General features: G+C 46.5%; 2 long non-coding RNA genes across 2 annotated transcripts in view; both read left to right on the top strand.

The window, feature by feature from the left end:
• The first annotated feature begins 3,662 nt into the window (after window positions 1-3,662).
• LOC132389531 (uncharacterized) lies at window positions 3,663-17,134 on the top strand. Its single transcript, XR_009510582.1, has 4 exons — window positions 3,663-3,789; window positions 4,768-4,859; window positions 12,778-13,037; window positions 16,903-17,134. It is a non-coding gene; the product is annotated as an uncharacterized LOC132389531 (long non-coding RNA).
• A 3,151-nt stretch (window positions 17,135-20,285) lies between these two features.
• LOC132389532 (uncharacterized) overlaps window positions 20,286-24,000 on the top strand; it is a 13,421-nt gene continuing 9,706 nt past the window's right edge. Inside the window, exon 1 of the long non-coding RNA XR_009510583.1 lies at window positions 20,286-20,522. This is a non-coding gene — a long non-coding RNA (uncharacterized LOC132389532). The remainder of the gene's footprint in view (window positions 20,523-24,000) is intronic.

A 24,000-nucleotide genomic window follows, 5' to 3' on the forward strand; every position in this document is an offset into this window, starting at 1 on the left:
AATTGAAAATTACGTTTGATTGTAAAGTCATCACACAGGACTGCCCATGAATACAACCAGGCCCTGGCTGCTAATTGCAGTACCAACAGTCCCACATATAAAATGGAAAGATAGCACGCTTATGTAGGATATCAGTAAAACACATTCACGTATTATGTGCACGCGCACAAACACTCACACACACACACACACACACACACACACACACGCACACACACACACACACACACACACACACACACACACACACACACGCACGCACACACACACACACACACACACACACACACACACACACACACACACACACACACACACACACACACACACATGTATGCATCTTTAAACTTTAAACTCCTGGGCACTTCGAATACACGGTAATTTACATTGTTCACAAAGATATTGTCTTCTGCCGAGCGAACACTCGGGGGCAGCACAGACTCCTGCCTAGAGACAGCGCCTTGACGCCTCCATCTTGCGCAGCTTCTTCGTTTAGTCTCCCATGAGCAACCCTCTCTCTTTATACACGAACTTTATGGGACTAATATACCATCGATAAGCTTTGCCATTAAAAAGGGAGAGTGTTGAAACATAATAGAGTTGCAGGGACATGTAAACAAGAACGCCATTGCAGATAGCTGAGTGGTTGTTGGGACAGATGTTGTTAAGGCCCCGACTAAGTCAAGCAGCAAAGCGGTAAGCCTGCTGAGACTCATGTTCTGAGCTGCGTACGTTTCAATGCAGGAAGTACAGTACTAAAGGCCGATGAGCTCAGGACAGGGGTCAACGGCTGGAATTATGACACTGTGCACATTAGTGAGACGCCGTTGCAAACCGAGCAGGAGCGTCAGCTCAACATTCCCGGTTGCGGTTGAATTAGTCGTGAAGAAGCGGGAAGTATTGAAATTTGAGGCGAGGTTTTATTGGTCACAAGAGATTCATTGACAAACTCGGCGGGGGGGGAGGGTTTCATTTGCCTTTTTAACAGGGACGTTAATGTACAGGGAATACAGGGATATGGTTGTTGTGCAGTCAGACGTGATTTAGCTCAATTGGCATATCACAAAATTGTGGGCCGAAGGGTCCATTCTGTTCAGTGATTTACGTTCACTGCTCTGCAAGAGGGGCAAAAAGACAGATTTAAACTCATCGTGTGGGCAGATAAGGGTATGGGGTAGATCAAGGTCTTTGACGATAGATTGAGAAACACAGAGAACAACCACTTCACATGAGAGCATAGGCAGTGAACGAGCCACACAGCTAACACTGTGACACCTACACACCCCTCACCATGACATGGACACAACCCCGACCGGACGCTAAGCGACCCCATACCGTGACACCCACCCGCATCCTGCTGTGACACTCTGCGGAACAGAGTTGGAACTGGAAATGGGTGAACTGGGGATCATTCGGGAAGCTGCCGGGGTGATAGGGAGGGCATATAGAAAGGCATTTACACCCCCTGTGTCGGTTACAGGAAACTGGGTGGCGGACAGGAACGGGTTAAACAGACAGCACCAGTGCAGAGGCCCCTTGAGGCCAACCCTCTGAATAACAGGTAGACCAGTTTGGATGCTTCTGGATGGGAGAAGAGAGGCGCAAATGATCAAGCAGGGGAAAGTCTCACCGGTCAGGTCTCTGGCTGTGACTATGGTTCTCTGGCTCAGCAGGGAAGCGGGTGAAATCTGACGAGCTGTATTGATGGGATTGGCTTTATTAGGGGAACTGAAAAGTGGTACTGTGGACTTTACCGAGATTCCTCGATGGTATGCGGTCGTTACCGTCACCACTATATACGTAGAAAAAGGGAGCCGGTGTGCAGGTGTAGACAAAATTAGAAAAAAATATATTCAGTTTAAAATGTGTCTGAAGAGCTATGGTTGGAGCGTACATAATATGTATAAAATATCAAGATAGCAAGCATATGCAGGATATCAGTCAATACATTCACGCATTATGTACACACACACACACACACACACACACACACACACACACACACACACACACACACACACACACACACACACACACACACACACACACACACACACACATTTATGCAGCTTGACGCCCCTGGGCATTTTGAATGCCACCGCAATCTGCAATTGATCAGAGCATAGGGTGTCTTCTGCCGAGCGAATACTGAGGGGCAGCACAGACTGCTGCCGGGAGGACGCGCCACACCGCCCCCACCTGGCTCAGCACCTTCATTTCCTCTCCCTTGAGCAACTCTCTGAATTTACATCTGGACTTGAATCGAACTTACATCCCAGCGGTAGGGTTTGCCATTAAAAGGGGAGAGTGGTCGTATAAACGAGAGTTGCTGGGACATGTAAACAAGAGCACCAATACAGATAGTTGAGTGGTTGTTGGGGCAGATGTTGCTAAGATTTCTGAAAAAGTCAAGAAGCAAAAGGTTGATACTGCTGGGACTCATGTTCTGAGCTGCATACTTTTCAATGCAGGAAGTATTGTTTGAAGGGCAGATGGGCTCAGGTCGGGGGTCAACGCGTCTCAGCCTAACTCGACAGATATTACTGAGACTTGATTGCAAGTGGGACAGTACCGTTTGCATAAGCTATAAACGAGACACACAACCTTCACTGTGACACGGAGATGTTCATCAATGGGACACTGAAAGTGTTTCGGTATCAATGCCACAACCCACATCTGACATGAACACGCCCCTCACCGTGACACTGACAGGGTCTACACCACAGCAGGATTTGACCACTCAACGATACCAACACAGAGTCAGGCCCTGCATAGTAACTCGAATACAACCTTCCCTGTATGCATAACACCCTCCCTCTCCAAAACCACCCACCGACTGCTTCACCGTACTCCTACACCATTTCCAGTCACCGTCACACAGACTGCGGTACACCACTCCGGTCTCCGTCACCCACCCCTCGACTACAAGCAACCCTATTTCGTGACCCACACCCTCTCCTGAACAACACACACAAAGTGCTGGTGGAGCACACCAGGCCAGGCAGCGTCTGTAAGGAGAAGGGCTGTCAACGTTTCGGGCCGAGATCCTTCGTCAGGACTAACTGAAAGGAAAGATAGGAGGAGATTTGAAAGTAGCGTAGGGGGCGGGGGGAGGGAAGGAGAAATGCGAAATGATAGGAGAAGACCAGAGGGGGTGGGACGTAGCTAAGAGCTGGAAAGGTGATTGGCGAAAGAGATACAGCGCTGGAGAAGGTAAAGGATCAGGGGACGGGAAGCCTAAGGATAAAGAAAGAGAGAGGGGAGCACCAAAGGAAGATGGAGAACAGGCAACATGTTATGGGCAGAGAGAGAGAAAATCAGAAACAACTAAATATGTCAGGGATGGGGTAAGAACAGGACGGGGCATTAACGGAAGTGAGAGAATTCAATGTATATGCCATCAGCTTGGAGGCTGCCCAGCCGGTATATACCGGCTTCCAAATTGGTGGCATGAACATTGACTTCTCTAACTTCAGCTAATGCCCCTCCACTTCTTGCCCCATCCCTGATACATTTAGTTTTTTATCCTCTCTCTGTATTACACTTCCCCCCGTTCCGCCGGATATCGATCACCAGGATCTGAAACTCTCCACAACTCTGCATGCACAGGCCGGTCATGTGATTCCACACCACTTGCATCAGTGTTTGCTAATTCACCACCTTTTCCCTGGCCTCCTCTCTCCTCCCCTTCCTTCCTCTAACGGCAGCACACAGTCCGCTCACACACACACCATCTCCGAGAGACGCACACAATTCAAGACTACTGGAAAGCCGAAATTCTGGGTATCGGTGAGTGGGGAGACCGGAGGATGGAGAGGGCTCCGCACTTTCGTTGACTCCGGTAGGGTGTGCTGCGACGGTACGGGAGGTACATGTCTGACCCCGGGAGTGTATTGGGATAATGTTTAGAGACCTTTTATGGTTATCTGAACCAGGGACTGCGAGTTTGGACGTTGTGGACGGAGTTTCACTCGGTGTGTGACCCCGGAGTGTGTGTTGAAACAATATGGAGTGAGTTGCACTCTGTGTATGATTCCGGGGGTGTGTTTGGATCGCTGCGGAGGGAGCGTGACTCAGTGTATGTTTCCAGGTGTGTGTGATCGGATCTTATGGAAGGATTCTCGCTATGTCTGTGACTCCTGGCCATGGGTCAGTGGATTTCCATTCAGAGATAGGTAGCAAGAAAATGGCGCCTCACACGTTCTGCTCCAACGGCTGCAATCTGAACACCCTTTCTGTGGCCCCACTCTCCGCCCCTTCCTTCCTCTTTTCACAGCACACCATCCCTTCTCTATGATTCTTTTTTATTTGTTATATTTTTTTTTACTGAGGCAAGGTCACTGTACAGAATAATAATGGATTACAATTTCCTCCATTTTGCTTTTGTATCTTACCCCGAAAGAAACCTCCCCTCACCGGCCCTCCCCGATCATACAAGGACAGCTAATGTATTTACAATACCACCCATCACAAATACAAATACGGACATTTCACAGCCATACCCCCACACTACATCAAGACGAAGTCCCACACAAATCTATAACATCTCAGATGATCCAAAATGCACACATATTTCAATTCATCAACCACCCTGTGAGGTAAACCATTTGCGTGTAAAAAGGGAAGCAACTTCCCAAGTACAATCAAATGCCCTCAGCTATTTAGTAATTCCTTAAGACTCCCAAAATATGACAAGAGAGACCCCCATTTCGAATAGAACTTTTCCACCGATGTCCTCCGAGTGAATTTAATCTTTTCTAATTTCAGAATAAAACAAGGCGTCCTCTAACCAAGCAGCAGCAGATGTGGTAGTGGCAGATTTCCAGACCAGCTAGATTCTCCTACGGGCCAAAAGCAATGTAAGTGAAATGATATCCGACTTGTTTGCATTTAAACCCAAAACCTCATCTGCCTCACCAAATACAGCTATAAGCGGGCAAGTTCTCAGTGTCACCCCCAAAACCTCACTAATAATTAAAAAAAAACAGTGCTCAGTAGCCATCAAGCCAAGGGCAAGATCAAAATTCATGCACTAAACCAGCCGGAGAGAAGGAACACCTGTCACAGCCAGCGTCTGTCTCAGGATATATGTCAGCACGCCTGCCTTTACTTAAATGTGCTGTGTAAAACTTTATGAGCCCGAGTCTAGCACATGCTGACGAGGAATGAACCCTATTCAATGCTTTTGCCCAAAATTCCTCAGCCAGATCCACACCAAGGTCATGCTCGCAGCTGGTCTTAGTTTTGTTTAGATCTTGAACTTCCAAAGACATCAGCTGAGAGAATAGTACAGAGATCACCCCTTTATTATTAAAGCTAAGAGTGAGTTTGCCCACAACATAGCAGGTGGTAGATCAGGAAAAGAGGGAATTCTCCTTGACAAAGTGGAGAATATGCAGGTATTGAAAAAATGTTTATGCGGACATCCATATTTACTGCACAGGTTATCAAAACTATTAAATATATTTCCAGTGCAAAAATCCTTAATGCGCATAAGGCCGTTCAAACCCCATTGTTTAGAAACTGAATCGAGTGTGGAGGGAAGAAATAGATGGTTTCCATGAACGGGACCCAAAACTGAACAGATGTGAACGTGTCGTGGCAGCGAAATTGATTAAACATTTTGAGAGTGGATAACCTGACAGGGTCAGATGTGAATTGAGAGGATTTCAATGGGAATGTTCTTTGACCACTCTCCTAACACCTTGAAATAATGTAGTTGACTTAAGTGCAATAGAAAGAGGCTCAACGGCTATTGCAGAAAGATTCTATGATACTTAAGTGGGTGAGTGAGCAGCTCGACGTCTTGGTCCATATATGTACCAACGAAATCGGTATGTATGAGAAGGTGTTTCTGCACAGTGAGGTCAGGGATATAGCTATTAACTTAAAGGATAGGACCACCACCTGTTCCAGTGTACCCAGACACAGGAAGACCATACAGTTTGGCGCGTGGCTCAAGCTATGATGCAGATGGGAGGGCTTCGAAATTCATTGTGTTTATTCCAAGGAACGTGGGATGTCTACTGAAGAGATGGAAGACAGTATAGACACATTTAGTATTTACACATATAGACAATAGACAGCAGGTGCAAGAGTAGGCCATACGGCCCTACTAGCCAGCACCGCCATATACTGACATCATGGCTGATCATGCACAATCAGTACCCCTTTAATGCCCTGTCCCCATACACCTTGACCCAGCTATCTGTAAGCTCTATCTAACCTCTCTTGAAAGCATCAAGAAACTTCTCCTCCACTGCCTTCTGGGGCAGAGCATTCCACAAATCCACCACTCTCTGTGTGAAAATGTTTTTCCGCATCTCTGTTATAAATTGCCTATCCCTATTCTTAAACTGTGGACTGTAGTTCTGGACTCACCCATCAGCGAGAGCATGATTCCTGCCTCCAGCCTGTCCAATCCCTTAAAAATCTTATATGATTCAATCAGATACCCTCTCATCATTCTAAATTCCAGTGTATACAAGCCCAGTCGCACCAATCTTTTAACATATGACAGTCCCACCATTCCGAAAATTAACCTTGTGTACCCACGCTGCACTCCCTCAATAGCAAGAATGTCCTTCCTCAAATATGGAGACCAAAACTGCTCACAATACTCCAGATGGGGTCTCACCAGGGCTCTGTACATCTGCAGAAGGACCTCTTTACTCCTATACACAATTGTTCTTGTTATAAAGGCCAGCATGTCGTTAACTTTCTTCACAGCCTGCTGTACCTGCATGCTTTATTTCATAGTCTGATGTACAAGAACACCTAGATCTCGTTGGACTTTCCCTTTTACTGACTTGACTCCATTTAGATAGTAATCATCCTTCCTGTTCTGGCCACCTAAGTGGATAACCTCACATTTATCCACATTAAACTGCATCGGCCATACATTCGCCCACCTACCTAGGTTGTCCAATTCACCCTGTATTCTCATAACTTCCTTGTGACATTTCACAGTACCACCTAGCTTTGTGTCATCGGTAAATTTGCTAATGTTACTTTCAATACCTTAATCTAAATCATTAATGTATATTGTAAACAGCTGCGGTCCCAGCACCGAACATTGCGGTATCCCACTGGTCACAGCCTGCAATTCCGAAAGGGACCCATTAATCGCTACTCTTTGTTTCCTGTCAGCCAGCCAATTTTCAATCCATGTCAGTACTCTGATCCCAATAACATGTGCTTTAATTTTGCCAAATTACCTCCTAAGGGGGCTTTTATCAAAGGTTTTCTGAAAGTCCAGGTACATTGCATCCACTGGCTCTCCCTTGTCCATTTTCATAGATACATCCTCATAAAACTCCGGAAGATTAGTCAAGCATGATTTTCCCTTCGCAAATCCATGCTGACTCGCATTGACCGTTCTACTGCAATCCAAATGTGTCGTGATTTCCTCCTTTATACTTGACTGCAGCATCTTTCCCACCACTGACGTCAGTCTAACCTCTCTATAATTCCCTGTTTTCTCTCTCCCTCCTTTCTTGAAAAGTGGGACAACTTTAGCCACCAATCCACAGGAACTGATACTGAATCTATAGAACATTGGAAAATGATTACCAATGCGTCCACGATTTCTAGAGCCAGCTCCTTATGTACCCTGGGATGAAGACTATCAGGTCTCGGGGACTTATCAGCCTTCAGACTCAACAGTCTATCCAACACCGTTTCTTGCCTAATATAAATTTCCTTCAGTTCATCCATTACCGTAGTTTCTCTGGGAGATTGTTTGTGTCTTCCCTAATGAAGACAGATCCAAAGTACCTGTTCAACTCATCTGCCATTTCCTTGTTACCCATAATAAATTCACCCATTTCTGTCTTCAATGGCCCAATTTTGGTCTTAACTTTTTTTTTTCTTTTCACATACCTAAAGAAGCTTGTACTATCTTCCTTCATATTCTGGGCTAGTTTGCCTTCGTACCTCATTTTTTTCTCCGCACATTGTATGTTTTGTTATGTTCTGTTGCTCTTTAAAAACTTCCCAGTCCTCCGGCTTCCCGCTCATCATTGCTATGTTATACTCTTCTCTTCTAATTTTTATACTGCCCTTGACTTCCCTCGTCAGCCACGGCCGCTCCTTACTCCCCTTAGGATCTTTCTTCCTCTTTGGAATGAACCGATCCTGCACCTTCTGCATTATTCCCAGAAATACCTGCCATTGTTGTTCCACTGTTTTCCCTGCTAGGGTATTGTTCCATTGAACTTTGGCCAGCTCCTCCCTCATAGCTGCCTAATTCACTTTGTTGATCTGTAATGCCGACACATCCGATTCTTCCTTCTCCTTCTCAAATTGTATGGTAAAGCACAGCGTATTATGGTCTCTACCTCCTAATGGATCCTTTACCTCTGATCAAATCCGGTTCATTGCAACACACTAAATATAGAATTGCCTTCTCCCTGGTAGGCTCCAGTACAAGCTGCTCTAAGTACCCATCTCGGAGACACTCCACAAACTTTATTTCTTGGGTTCCAGTACCATCCTGATTTTCCCATTCTACCTGCATGTTGACATCCCCCATGACAAATGTATCATTACCTTTGCGACATGCCAATTTTAACTTTTCGTCCAACTTACACACTACATCTAGACTACCGTATTCGGGCCTGTAGATAAATTGTATTAGGGTGTTTCTGCCCTTATAATTTTTCAGTTCTATTCATACTGACTCTACATCCACCTGTGGGTGGATATATAAGAAACATAGAAAATTTACAGCACAATGCAGGCCCTTCGGCCCACAAAGTTGCGCTCAGCATGTCCCTACCGTAGAAATCACTAGGCTTACAAATAGCTATCTATTTTCCTAAGCTCCATGTACCTGTACAGAAGTCTCGTAAAAGAGCCAAATGTATCCGTCTCCACTACCGTTGCCGGCAGCCCATTCCACACACTCACCACTCTCTGCGTATAACACTTACCCCTGACATCTTCTGGGTACTTAGTCCCCAGCACCTTAACCCTGTGTCCTCTGGTGACAACCATTTCAGCCCTGGGAAAAAAGCCTACGATTATCCACACTATCAATGCCTCTCATCATCTTATACACCCCAATCAGGTGACATCTGGTCATCCCTTGCTCCAAGGAGAAAAGGCCAAGTTCCCTCAATCTGCTTTCATAAGACAATTTCCCCAGTCCAGGAAACCTCCTATATACTTCGAATAGTGAGGCGACCAGAACTGAGCACAGTCCTCCAAGTGGGGTCTGACCAGGGTCCCATAAGGCTGCAGCATTACCTCTCTGCTCCTAAATTCAATGCCAGGATTGATGAAGGCCAATACATCGTCTGCCTTCTTAACCACAGTGTCAACCAGCGTAGTTGCATTGAGCTTCCTATGGACTCGGACCCCACGATCTCTATCATCCTCCACACTGCCAGTGTCTGACCATTAAGACTTTATTCCGTCATCATATTTGACCGACCAAAATGAACCACCTTACACTTATCTCGGATGAATTTCATTTGTCACTTCTCAGCCTAGTTTGGCATCATATGAATGTCCCGCTGTAACGTCTGACAGCCCGCCACACTTTCCCCAACACATACCTGAGACATACCTGATCTGCTACTGCGGCATGAGACAAGGCAGGTGTCAGAGTTTTATGCCAGGGTACACATTGTATCTACTGATCAGAAAGTCATTAGTTTCAAATAATTATCGGAAACCATAGGACGTTCCTATGGTTTAGATTCTAAATTGGAACAAGGAGAAGTTTACATTGGATCAGAAAGTCTCTGGAATGTGTGGATTTGGAGATGTTTTCTGGCAAATAGGCTCTTGGTAACTTAGAGCACAAGCGGTGCTTACTTCGTTGTAGCCGGGAAAGACCTATACTGTGAATAGACAATAGGTGCAGAAGTAGACCATTAGGCCCTTCGAACCTGCACCGCCATTTTGAGATCATGGCTGATCAATTCCTATCAATACCCGGTTCCTGCCTTGTCCCCATATCCCTTGATTCCCCTATCCATAAGATCCTGATCTAGCTCTTTCTTGAAAGCATCCAGAGTATTGGCCTCCACTACCTGCTGAGGCACTGCATTCCAGACCCCTACAACTCCCTGGGAGAAGAAGAATAGTGAGGAGTGTTGAAGGAGAGATGGATTTTGCGGTACAAGGCTGGGAAATACACAATGTGAAGAGAGGGACCCCTCCCGTCCCCTTCACTCTTCCCTCCCTTAAAAACCTCCATGTCTCCGAACCGAATTCCCTCCCCAATACACTTATTCGCATGCGTCACCCCGTCCTCCCCTATACACCTCCCCATTTCCGTCTTCCCATACCTCCACTACGCCCCCCAGTATATCTGCACCTCACTACGCAGCACCACTCTCTCTCTGTGATCAGAGGGATGTGTGATGAGGAAGGGGAATATTGGTGCCAGTTGTCACACCTCCTCCATTCCACCGGATATTGACCTCTGGGTTCTGAATATTTCCACAGCTCTGCTTGGATACCACTCCCTCTAGTGTCCGCTATATCACCAGCAATATATTCCCATTCCGGCCTCTGCCCACCCCCACCCCCCTTAGTGAGTGTGTGTGTGTGTGTGTGTGTGTGTGTGTGTGTGCGTGTGTGTGTGTGTGTGTGTGTGTGTGTGTGTGTGTGTGTGTGTGTGTGTGTGTGGTGGTAGTTGCTGACAGCAGTTTGGTGGCTCTGTTTAATGTTCTGTGGCTCAGAAGGGAATGTGCGGGAGAGCAGAGACGAACCGTCCTGACAGGAGAATCGGTAATTAGGTTAACAAACGGAGTTCTCTGTGGAGAGAACGAGAGTCCTGGATGGTATGTTGCTGGGACCCATGTTCTGTGTTGCGTAGTTTTCATAGAATCATAGAATACTTACAGCACAATACAGGCTGTTCGGCCCACAGGTGTCAGCCGAACATGTCCCTGCCTCAGAAATTACTAGGCTTACATATAGCCCTTCAATAAGCTCCATGTGCCCATCTAAAAGTCTCTTAAAAGAACCTGTTGTATCCGCCTCCACCACGGCTGCCAGTCGCCACTTCCACGCACTCAGCAATCTCTGAGTAAAAAGCAAACCCCTGACATCTCATCTTTAACTACTTTCCAGCTCCGTCAACCTGTGTCCTCTTGTGGCAACCATTCCAGCCCTGGGGGAGAAAAGCCCATGACTATCCACACGATTATTGCCTCTCAGCATGTTTACCACCTCTGTCATGTCACCTCTCACCCTCTGTCACTCCAAGGAGAAAAAACCGAGTTCACTTGACATATTATCATAAGGCATGCTCCCCAATCCAGGCAACATCCCTGTAAATCTTCTCTGCACCCTTTCTATGGCTTCCACATCCTTCCCGTAGTGAGGCGACCGTAACTGAGAACAGTACTCCAGGTGGGGCCTGGTCAGGGTCATATATAGCTGCCACATTACCTCTTGGCTCTAATTTGTATTCCACGACTGATGAAGGCAAATACACCATACGCCACAGAGTCAATCTGCGCAGCTCATTTGAGCGTCCTCTGGACTCGGAGCCCAAAGTCTCTCTGATCCAGCACAGTGCCAACAGTATTACCAGTAGTACTGACAGATTATTGAGCTACCAAACAGAACCACTTCACAAGTGTCTGGGTTGAACACCATCTGCTACTTCTCAGACCAGTTTTACATCCAATCAATGTCCCGCTGCAACGTGTGATAGCCCTCTACACTATCCACACACCACCAACCTTTGTGTCATCATCAAACCTATGAACCCATTCGTCCACTTCCTTATCCAGGTCATTTATAAAGATCACGAACAGTAAGGGTCCCAGAACAGATCCCTCAGGCACCGCACTGGTCAACGAACCCCATGCAGAATATGACCCGTCCACACCCACTCATTGCCTTTTGTGGGCAAGCCAGTTCTGTATCAATATGGGAATCTCCCCTTGTATCCCATGCCTCTTGACCTCCTCAACAGGCCATGCATGGGTACCTAATCAAATGCCTTGCTGAAATCCACATGCACTACACCTACTGCTCTTCCTTCAGCAACTTGTTTTGTCATACCCTCATAAAATTCAATCAGGCTCGTACGGCACAACATGCCCTTGACAAACCAATTTTGACTGTTCGTAATCATATCATACTTCACAAAAAGTTCATAAATTCTGCCTCTCAGAAGTTTCTCCATCAACTTACTAAACAGTGAGGTAAGACTCACTGGTCTATAAATTCCTGGGCTATCTCTACTCCCTTTCTTGAATATAGGAACAACATACACTACCCCGCAATACTGCAGATCCTCTCCCGTCCCAACGGATGAATCAAATATCATCGTCAGGGGCTCAGCAGTCTCCTCCCTCGCTTCCCATTGTAGCTGGGGTACATCTCAACCGGTCCCGGGGACTTATCCAACTGGAACTTCTCAAAAGCTCCAGCACAACCTCTTTCTTAATATCTACATGCTCAAGCTCTTCAGTCAGCTGAAGTTATCACTACTATCACCAAGATCCTTTTCCGCTGAGGAAAAGTATTCTTTAAGTATCTCTGCGATTTTATCCGGTTCCATACACACTTTCCCACTGTCACTCGTGATGTGTCCAATGCTTTCACCTCTTATCCTCTTGTTCTTCACATACTTGTAGAATGCCGTGGGGCTTTCCTTAACCTTGCCCGCCACGGCATTCGCATGGCCACTTCTGGCTCTCCTAATGTCCCTGTTAAACTCCTTCCTATTCGCCTTATAATCTTCTAGATCTCTAATATTACCTAGCTCTAATAACCTTTAGTAAGCTATTCTTTTCTTCTTAACAGAGATTCGTCACTCTCCGATCTCTTCCGACCGAACCCAGAATGCTCTTTGGGAACAATATCAGCAGATGAACAGCAACCGGTGCAAATGCCGTCTAAATGTCTATGAGTTGCATTCGAACATTCAGTACGGGATAACTGCGAATTCCATTCTGTTCCTTTGCCAGACAAACTGTCTCGAGAATGCTGACACCCTCAACAAAATCCTCTCTATTTACAAAATCAAATTCTTCTGCCAACTGTTGACCAGCAGGAATCGTGAGGTAAAATTCTCCATCCCCCGCTCCTAATCTTAAGAAATAGAGAGAGAGAGAGAGAGAGAGAGAGAGAGAGAGAGAGAGGGAGAGGGAGAAAGAGAGAGAGACAGATAGAGCGGAAAACTGTGTCTGACACCGGGAGTGTGTGATGCGACGGTGTGGAGGGTGATTCACTCTGTTTCTGAACCCAGAAGTAAACATAGAAACATAGAAAATAGGTGCAGGAGTAGGCCATTCGGCCATTCGAGCCGGCACCGCCATAACCGGCCTCAACTGTGTCCAGGGGCAGGGACTTCCACAGATGCACCACTCTCTGTGTGAAGAGGTTTTTCCTCATCTCTGTCCTTTATCCTTAAGCTGTGATCCCTCGTTCTGGACTTCCCCAACATCAGAAACAATCTTCCTGCATCTGGCCTGTCCAATCCCGTTAGAATTTTATACGTTTCAATAAGATTCCCCCACAATCTTCTCAATTCCAGTGAGTATAAGCCTAGTCGATCCAGTCTTTCTTCGTATAAAAGTCCTGCCATACCAGGAATCAATCTTGTGAACCATCTCTGTACTCCCTCTATGGTAAAAATATCCTTCGTCAGATTATGGAACCAATGCTCAACACAATATTCTAGTTGCGGTCTCACCAAGGCCTTGTACAACTGCAGTAGAACCATCCTGCTCCTGTACTCAAATCCTTTTGCTATGAATGCCAACATACCATTTTCCTTTTTCACCGCCTGCTGTACCTACATGCCCAACTTCAATGATTGGTGTACAATGACACCCTGGTCTCGTTGCACCTCCCCTTTTCCTAATCGGCCATCGTTCAGATAATAATCTGTTTTCCTGTTCTTGCAACCAAAGTTGTTAACCTCGCATTTATCCACATTAAATTGCATCTGCCATGAATTTACCAACTCACCTAACCTATCCAAATCACACTGCATCCTCTTAGCATCCTCCTCACAGCTAACACCGCCGCCCAGCTTCGTGTCATCCGCAAACTTGGAGATGCTGCATTTAATTCCTTCATCTAAATCATTAATATATATTGTAAACAACTGGGGGGGGGGGGCAGCTTATTGAAAACAATAAAATTCTAAAGGGATTGGACTGGCTAGATGCAGTAAAATTGTTTCGGATGCCGGGGAAGACCAGAACCAGGGATCACAGTTTAAGGATAAAGGGGAAGACTTTTAGGACCGAGATGAGGAAAAACTTCTTCACTTTGAATTGAGACTTCTTCACTGTCAATTGAGACTTCTTCACTGAGAATCTGTGGAATACTCTGCCACAGAAAACAACTGAGGCCGGTTCATTGGCTATATTTAAGAGGAAGTTGGGTATGGCCCTTGTTGCTAAAGGGATCAGGGGTATGGAGAGAAAGCAGGCACAGGTTTCTGAGTTGGATGATCAGCCATGATCATACTGAATGGCAGTGCAGGCTCGAAGGGCCGAATGGCCTACTCCTGCACCTATTTTTAATCATTCTATGTTTCTACTATCCGCTCACACACACACATACTATCTCCGAGAGGTGCATTCCATTCGAGACTGGAAAGCTGAAAGGCTGGTTATTGGTGAGAGGGGTGAATGGAGGAGGGAGAGGGTTGCGCAGTGTTTCTGACTCTATTAGATTGTGTTGCGATGGTGCCGGAGGTACTTTACATCTCTGGGCGCATAGCCTCGTATAGAAGTGTGTGTGTGTGTGTGTGTGTGTGTGTGTGTGTGTGTGTGTGTGTGTGTGTGTGTGTGTGTGTGTTGTGTGCTAGTTGCTGACAGCAATTTGCTGGCTCTGCTTAATGTTCTGTGGCTCAGAAGGGAATGTGAGAGAGAGCAGAGGCGAGCTGTCCTGACAGGAGATTCGTTGCTATGGTTATCAAACGGAGGCTCTGTGGAATGAACGAGAGTCCTGGAAGGTATTTTGAAGGGTCCCATGTTCCGTGTTGCGTAGTTTACAAAGAAACATAGAAAACCTACAGCACGATGCAGGCTCTTCGGTCCACAAAGTTCTGCCGAACATGTCCCTCTTTTAGAATTTACTTGGCATACCTCTTGCCCTTCAGTAAGCTCCATGTACCTATCCAAAAGACTCTTAAAATACTCTATCGTATCCGCCTGCACCACCGTTGCCGGCAGCCATTTCCACGCACTCGCCACTCTCTGAGTAAAAATTATACCCCTGACATCTCCTCTGTACCTACACCCCAGCTACTTAAACTGTCTCCTCTTGTGGCAACCATTTCAGCCTTGGGGGAAAAAGCCTTTGACTAGCCATACGATTAATGCCTCTCATCATATTTTCCACCTCGGTCAGGTCACCTCTCATCCTCCTTAGATCCAAAGTGAAAAACTTAACGTATTATCATAAGGCATGCTCCTCACTCGAGGAAACATCCCTGTAAATCTTCTCTGCACTCTTTCTACGGCTTCCGTATCCTTTCCGTTGTGTGGAGACGGGAAGAGTGTACAGTGCTCCAAGTGGGATCTGGTCAGGGGCATATATAGCTGTAACATTACCTCTCCGCTCTAAATCGAATCTCAGAATTGATGAAGGCACCAATACACCGGACGCCTTCACAACCAGAGAGTCAACTTGCGCAGATGCTATGAGCGTCCCCTGGACTCGGATCCCAAGATGTCACTGATCCTCCACAGTACCAAGCTTCTTACCATTAATACTATATTCTGCCATGTCACCGACCTACCAAAATAGACCACTTTTCATGGAGCTGGGATAAACTCTTTCTCCTTCTTCTCAGACCAGTTCTGCAGCCAATCAATGTCCCGCTGTAACGTGTGACAGCCCTCTACACTACCCACAAATAATCGAACCTTTGTGCCATCATCACAAATACTAAGCCATCCGTCCACTTCCTTATCCAGGTCAATTAAAAATAAAAAGTAAAAACACGAACAACAAGGTTCCCAGATCAGATCCCTGAGGCACCACACTGGTCACCGACCTACATGCAGAAAATGACACGACCACACCCACACTTTGTCTTCTGTGGGCAAACCATTTCTGGATCCACAAGGCTATTGTAGCCTTGTATTCCATGCCTCTTTACTTCCTCAATAAGCCATGCATAGGGTACCTTAACAATTGTTTTTTTTCTGAAATCAATGTGCACTACATCTACTGCTCTTCCTTTTTCAACGTGTTCCCTCACATCCTCAGGAAAATCAATCAGTCTCGTAGGGCACAACTTGCCATTGACAAAGCCATTCCGACTATTCCTAATCATATCATACCGCTCTAAAAGTTCATAAATAGTGCCTCCCAGTATCTTCTCCATCAAATTGCCAACCTGTGGTGTAAGACTCCTGGGCTATAATTTCCTGGGCTATCTCTTCTCCCTTTCTTGAGTAAAGGAACGACATCCGCCAATCCTCCAGGAACTCTCCCGCCCCCACTGATGATACAAAGATCATCGCCAGAGGCTCAGTAATATCCTCCCTCGCCACTCATGGTAGCCTGGGTTACATCTCATCCGGTCCCAGTGACTTTTCCACATGTTCAATCTTTTCAGTCTGCTGCAAGTTATCACCACTATCACCAAGATCCTTTTCCATAGTGAATACTGAAGCAAAGTATACACTGAGTGCCTCTGCTATTTCATCTGGTTCCATACTCACTTTCCGACTGTCACACTTGATGTGTCAAATTATTTCCGGTCTTCCCCTCTTGCTCTTCACACACTTGTAGAATGTCTTGATTTCTTCCTTAATCCTGCCCGCCAACAACTTTACATGGCCGCTTCCGGTTCTCCTAATTTCCTTCTTAAGCACCCTATTAGCCTTATAATCTTAGAGATCTCTAACATTAACAAACTGTATGAACCTCTTTTGTAAGCTTTTCTTTTCTTTCTGACAGATATTCGTCTCCGATCAATTCCGACCGAGACTAGAAGACCTTTGGGAGGAAGAGGAACAGAGTCGGTGCTGATTTCGTCTAAATATCCATGAGTTTTATTCACACGTCGAATCGAGGATAACCGCGAACTGACTTCTGGTCCTTGGCCAGACCAACTGTCTCAAGAATACTTACACCCTCAAGAAGAACATCTCTATACCCGAAAGCAAATTCTACCAACTGTTAACCCGCAGTATAGGCGAGTTAAAAAAAACCCACCCCGCCCCTAAACCTATGGAGAGAGAGAGAGAGAGAGAGAGAGAGAGAGAGAGAGAGAGAGAGAGAGAGAGAGAGAGAGAGAGAGAGATACAGACAGAGAGAGAGAGAGAGAGAGAGATACAGACAGAGAGAGAGAGAGAGATACAGACAGAGAGCTATAGAGCGAAAGAGTCGGTGTCTGATGCAGGAATTCTGTGATGGGACGGTGTGATCATCACTCTGTGTCCAACTCTGGGTGTGATTGATGGGATGGAGTCGTGTGAGTTTCACTCTGTGTATGGCCCTGGTCGTGTTGTTTCGGGCATTCCATGGGTAATTTTTCTGTATCTCTCTCTCTCTCGCTCCCCCTCTCCCTCTCTCTCCCTCCCACCATCTCTCAGTTCCTATTTCACTCTACGCCCACACACACTCTCTGTCCAGACACAAATCTCTGTTTCTACCTCCTTCTCCCTGTCTCTCTTTCTGCGCTGACTCTTTCTTTTGCTGTACCGCCTCTATTTGACAGACTCTCCCTACCCCTTCTCACATACTGTCCGCTCCCTACGCCCATCTCCGTATTCGAGATCCATTCCATTTGCTAAACGCTCCCCATCTACGTCGACTCCGCTCCCTCCTTCCTCCCTCCCTGTGTCACAGGCAATTGTGGTGAGTATAAGGGAGAGATGACGCCTTGTATCACACCTCGCCCTTCCACTTGATATCTATCAACAGGATCTGAGCTTCTCAGCAGCTCTGCATGCACAGGCCGGTCGTTTGGTTCCACACCACTTGCTTCAGTATCTGCAATCTTAACACCCTTTCCATCGCCTCTTCTGCCCTCCCCCTCCTTGGTCTTCTCGCAGCACACACGCTCACACACACATATCAACTTGGAGAGGCACACTTAATTGGAGACTTCGGATACAGGTGTGTGTGTGTGTGTGTGTGTGTGTGTGTGTGTGTGTGTGTGTGTGTGTGTGTGTGTGTGTGTGTTTGTGTGTGCGGGGCAGTTGCTGACAGCAGATTGGTAGCTCTTTTTAATGTTCTGTGGCTCAGAAGGGAATGTGAGGGAAAGCAGAGGCGATCTGTCGGATCAGGAGATTCGTTAATATGGGTAACAAACGGAAACTCTATTTAGAGAGCGAGAGTCCTCGATGGTATGTTGCTGGGACCCATGTTCTGAGTTGCGCAGTTTTCATAGAAACATAGAAAACCTACAGCACAATCCAGGCTCATCGGCCCGCAAAGTCGGGCCGAACATGTCCCAGCTTTAGAAATTACTTGGCTTACCTGTCGCCCTTCACTAGGCTCCATGTACCTATCTCGAATTCTTTTAAAAGACCCTATCGTATCTGCCTCAACCAACGTTGCCGGCTGCTATTTCAACGCAGATCCTTTCTCTGAGTAAAAATATACCCCTGACATCTCCTCTGTAGTTGCACCACAGCTACTTAAAGTGTGTCCTCTTGTGGCAACCATTCCAGCTATGGGGAAAAAATGCCTTTGACTATCAACACGATTAATGCCTCTCATCATATTTTACACCACCTTGGCTCATTTCTAATCCTCCTTGACTGCAAGGAGAAAAACGCAAAGTATTATCATAAGTCATAATCCCCGATCGAGGAAATATCCCTGTAAATCTCTGCACCCTTTCTATGGCTTCCAAATCCTTTCCGTAGTACGGCGAGAAGTGAGCAGAGTACTCCAAGTGGGGTCTGGCCAGGGTCATATATAGCTGCAACATTACCTCTCGGCTCTAAATCGAATTCCACGATTGATGAAGGAAAATACACCGGACGCCTTCACAACCACAGCGTCAATCTGCGCAGCTGCTTTGAGCGTTCTATGGACTCGGACCCCAAGATGTCACCACACCTCCACACTCCCAACCACCACTGCATTATCAATTCCACTTACTAGCCCATCGCTCCACTTCCTAATCCAGGTGATTTAAAAAAAACACGGACAGTAAGGGTCCCAGAACAGATCCCTGATGTACACCACTGGTCACCGACATACAAGCACAAAATGAAACGTTCACACCCACACTTTTTCTTCTGTGGGCAAGCCAGTTCTGGATCCAAAATGCAACGTCTCCTTGTATCCCATGCCTCTTTTCTTCCTCAATAAGCCATGGAGAACCTTAACAAATGATTTGCTGAAATCCATATGCTCTACATTTCTGTGTGGAATGAGCTTCCTGTAGAAGTAGTAGAGGCCAGTTCAGTGGTGTCCTTTAAGGTAAAATTGGATAGGTATATTGATAGGAAAGGAGTGGGGGTTTATGGGCTGAGTGCGGGTAGCTGGGACTAAGTGAGATTAACAGTTCGGCACGGACTAGGAGGACCGAGATGGCCTGTTTCCGTGCTGTGATTGTTATATGTTATATGGTTATATGTTTACATCTATTGCTCTTCCTTCATCAACGTGTTCAGTCACATGCTCAGAAGAATCAATCAGTCTCGCACGGCACAAATTGCCCTTGACGAAGCCATTCTGACTATTCCTAATCATATCAGACCTCTCAAATAGTTCATAACTACCGCCTCTCAGGATCTTCTCCATCAACTTACCAACCTGTGGTGTAGGACTCACTGGTCTATAATTTACTGGGCTAACTCTTCTCCATTTCTTGAATAAAGGAACAATATCCACAACCCTCCAATCCTCTAGGAACTCTCCCGTCCCCACTGATGATTCAAAGATCATCGCCAGAGGGTCAGTAATATCCTCCCTCGCCGCTCATGGTAGCCTGGGTTACATCTCATCCGGTCCCAGTGACTTTTCCACATGCTCAATCTTTTCAGTCTGTTGCAAGTTATCACCACTATCACCAAGATCCTCTTTCATAGTGAATACTGAAGCAAAGTATACATTGAGTATCTCTGCTATTTCATCAGGTTCCATACACACTTTCCCACTCACACTTAATGGGTCCAATTCTTTTCCGTCTTCCCCTCTTGCTCTTCACATAGGGGTCCTCCTTAATCCTGCACGCCAAGGCCTTCACATGGCCCCTTCTGGTTCTCCTAATTTCTTTCGTAAGCTCCTTCCTATTAGCTTTAGAATCTTCGAGATCTCTAACATTAACAAACTCTATGAACTCCTTTTGTGAGTATTTCTTTTCTTTCTGACAGATATTCGTCTCTCTCCGATCACTTCCGACCGAGACTAGAAGACCTTTGGGAACAAGTGGAACAGGAACCGGTGCCGATATCGTCTAAATGTCCATGAGTTGCATTCACACGTTGAATCGAGGATAACCCCGAATTAACTTCTGGTCCTCGGCCAGACCAACTGTCTCAAGCGTGGTTACACATTCAACAAGAATCTCTCTGTACCCGAAAGCAAATTCTGCCAACTGTTGACCAGCAGGGTAGGTGAGGTAAAACACCCCTCCCCCGCCGCTAACCTTAAGGACAGAGTGACAGAGAGAGAGAGAGAGAGAGAGAGAGAGAGAGAGAGAGAGAGAGAGAGAGAGAATCAGAGAACTAGAGAGTCGGTGTCTGCCCCACGGATACTGTGATGGGACGGTGTGAAGGGATCTTCGCTGTGTATAACTCCGGGTGTGATTGATGGGACGGTTCATGGGAGCTTCACGCTGTGTCTGACACCGGTCATGTTGGTTCGGTCATTGCATGGGTTATTGTTCTGTATCTCTCTCTCTATCTCACTCTCTCTCTCTCTCTGTCTCTCTGACACTCTCTGTCTCTCTCTCTTTCTCTCTCTCTGTCTCTCCCTCCCTCCATCTCTCACTTCCTGCTTCATTCTACGCCAACACACACTCACTGTCCAGACCCAAATATTTATGTCTCTGCTTCCCTCTCCCTCTCTCTTTTTCTGCGCTGACTCTCTTCTCTTTTGCTGTACTGCCTTTATTTGACACACACTCTCCACCCCCTCTCACATACTGTACGGTCCCTACGCCAATCTCCTTATCCGAGATACATTCCGTTTGCTAAACGATCCCCATCTACGTCGACTCCGCTCACTCCCCCGTCCCTCTATGTGTGACATTCAATTCTGGTGAGTATAAGGGAGAGATGACGCCTAGTATCACACATCGCCCTTCCACTGGATATCTACCAACAGGATCTGAGCTTCTCAGCAGATCTGTATGCACAGGCCCGTCGTGTGGTTCCACACCACTTGCTTCAGTTTCTGCAAACTTAACACCCTTTCCCTGGCCTCTTCACTCCGCCCCTTCCTTGGTCTTCTCGGCGCACATTAACCAGTCAAACACACACATTCCATCTTAGCGAGGCACACTCAATTTGACACTCGAAAGCATAAAGGCTGGATATTGGTGAGTGGGGAGAACGGAGGAGGGAGAGCGTTGCGCAGATTTTCTGATTCCATTAGAGTGTGCTGCAATGGTGCAGGAGCAGATTTACATCAGTGTCCTCATGTCTGCGTGGACACCACAACCTGTAGGACCCAATATATTACAACCCATATATTCCCAATCCGGCCTCAAGCTCCCCACACCGCCCCCTACGAACATACACAACTACACACCTCGGATACTGGTGTGTTTGTGCGTGTGTGTGGTAATTACTGACAGCAGTTTGGCGGCTCTGTTTAATGTTCTGTGGCTCAGAAGGGAATATGAGGGGCAGCAGAGGCGAGCTGTCGTGACAGGGGATTCGTTCATATGGGTAACAAACGGAGGCTGCCATAAGTGAGCGCGAGTCCTGGATGGTATCTTGCTGGGACCCATGTTCTGAGTTGCGCAGTTTTCATAGAAACATAGAAAACCTACAGCACAATACAGGCGCTCCGGCCCACAAAGTCGTGACGAACATGTCCCTCTTTTAGAAATTACTTGTTAATTTTAGACATTACCTATAGCCCTTCACTAAGCTCCATGTACCCATCTGAAAGTCTCTTAAAAGACCCTATTGTATCTGCCTCCACCAACGTTGCCGGCAGCCCATTCCACACACTCACCACTCTCTGAATTAAAATATACCTCTGACATCTCCTCTGTAGTTGCACCCCAGCTACTTAAACAGTGTCCTCTTGTGGCAACCATTCCAACCATGGGGAAAAATGCCTTTGTCTAGCCATACGATTAATGCCTCTCATCATATTTTCCACCTGCTTGTCTCATTTCTAATTCTCCTTGGCTCCAAGGAGAAAAGCTCAACGTATTATCATAAGGCATGATCCCCACTCGAGGAAACATCCCTGTAAATCTTCTCTGCACCCTTTCTAGGCTTCCAAATCCTTTCCGTAGTGTGGAGACGGCAAGTGAGCACAGTCCTCCAAGGGGGGACTGACCAGGGTCCTACGTAGCTGTAACATTACCTCTCGGCTCTAATTTGAATTCCACGATTGATGAGGGCAAATACAGCGTCCGCCTGCTTAACCACAGGGTCAACCTGCGCAGCTGCTTTCAGCGTCCTGTGATGGGTATATACCCCTGACATGTCCGTGTACTTACACCACAGCTACTTAAACTGTGCCTTCTTGTGGCAACCACTTCAGCCCTAGGGAAAAAAATGAATCTTTGACTAGCCATACGATTAAAGCCTCTCAACATATTGTCCATGTCTGTCAGGTCACCTCTCATCCTCCGTCGTTCCAAGGAGAATACCTCAACCAATTATCAGAAGGCAAGCTCCCCAATAGAAGGAACATCCATGTAAATCTTCTTTGCACCCTTTCTATGGCTTCCAAATTACTTCTGTATTGTGGCCACGAGAACTGAACACAGTACTCCAAGTGGGATCTGGGCAGGGTCATATATAGCTGCAACATTACCTCTCGGCTCTAAATCGAATTCCACGATTGATGAAGGAAAATACACCGGACGCCTTCACAACCACAGCGTTAACCTGCGCAGCTGCTTTGAGCGTTCTATGGACTCGGACCCCAAGATGTCACCACACCTCCACACTCCCAACCACCACTGCATTATCAATTCCACTTACTAGCCCATCGCTCCACTTCCTAATCCAGGTGATTTAAAAAAAAACACGGACAGTAAGGGTCCCAGAACAGATCCCTGAGGTACTCCACTGGTCACCGACCTACAAGCCCAAAATGAACCGTCCACACCCACACTTTGTCTTCTGTGGACAAGCCAGTTCTGGATCCAAAATGCAAAGTCGCCTTGTATCCCATGCCTCTTTCCTTCCTCAATAAGCCATGCATGGGGAAACTTAACAAATGATTTGCTGAAATCTGCACAACTTGCCCTTGACAAAGCCATTCAGACTATTCCTAATCATATCAAACAACACAAAAAGTTGATAAACACTGCCTCTCAGGATCTTCTCCATCAACTTACCAACCTGTGGTGTAAGACTCACTAGTCTATAAGTTCCTGGGCTATCTCTTCTCCCTTCCTTGAAAAAAGGAACAACATCCGCAACCTTCCAATCCTCCAGGAACTCTCCCGTCCCCACTGATGATTCAAATATCATCGCCAGAGGCTCAGTAATCTCCTCCCTCGCCTCTCATGGTAGACTAGTTTACATCTCACCCTGTCCGAGTGACTTTTCCACATGCTCAAGCTTTTAAGTCTGTTGCAAGTTATCACTACTATCACCAAGATCCTCTTCCATAGGGAATAAGAAGCAAAGTATACATTAAGTACCTTTCTTATTTCCTCTGGTTCCGTACACACTTTCCCACTGTCACACCTGATGGGTCCAATTCCTTCACGACTTACCCTCTTGCTCTTCACACACTTGTAGAATGTCTTGGGGTCTTCCTTCATCCTGCCCGCCAACACCTTCACATGGCCCCTTCCAGCTCTCCGAATTTCCTTCTTAAGCACCTTCCTATTAGCCTTATAATCTTCGTGATCTCTAAAATTACCAAACTTTACAAACCCCTTTTGTAAGCTTT

Source organism: Hypanus sabinus, unplaced genomic scaffold (assembly GCF_030144855.1).
Source record: "Hypanus sabinus isolate sHypSab1 unplaced genomic scaffold, sHypSab1.hap1 scaffold_591, whole genome shotgun sequence".
Classification (NCBI taxonomy): Eukaryota; Metazoa; Chordata; class Chondrichthyes; order Myliobatiformes; family Dasyatidae; genus Hypanus; species Hypanus sabinus.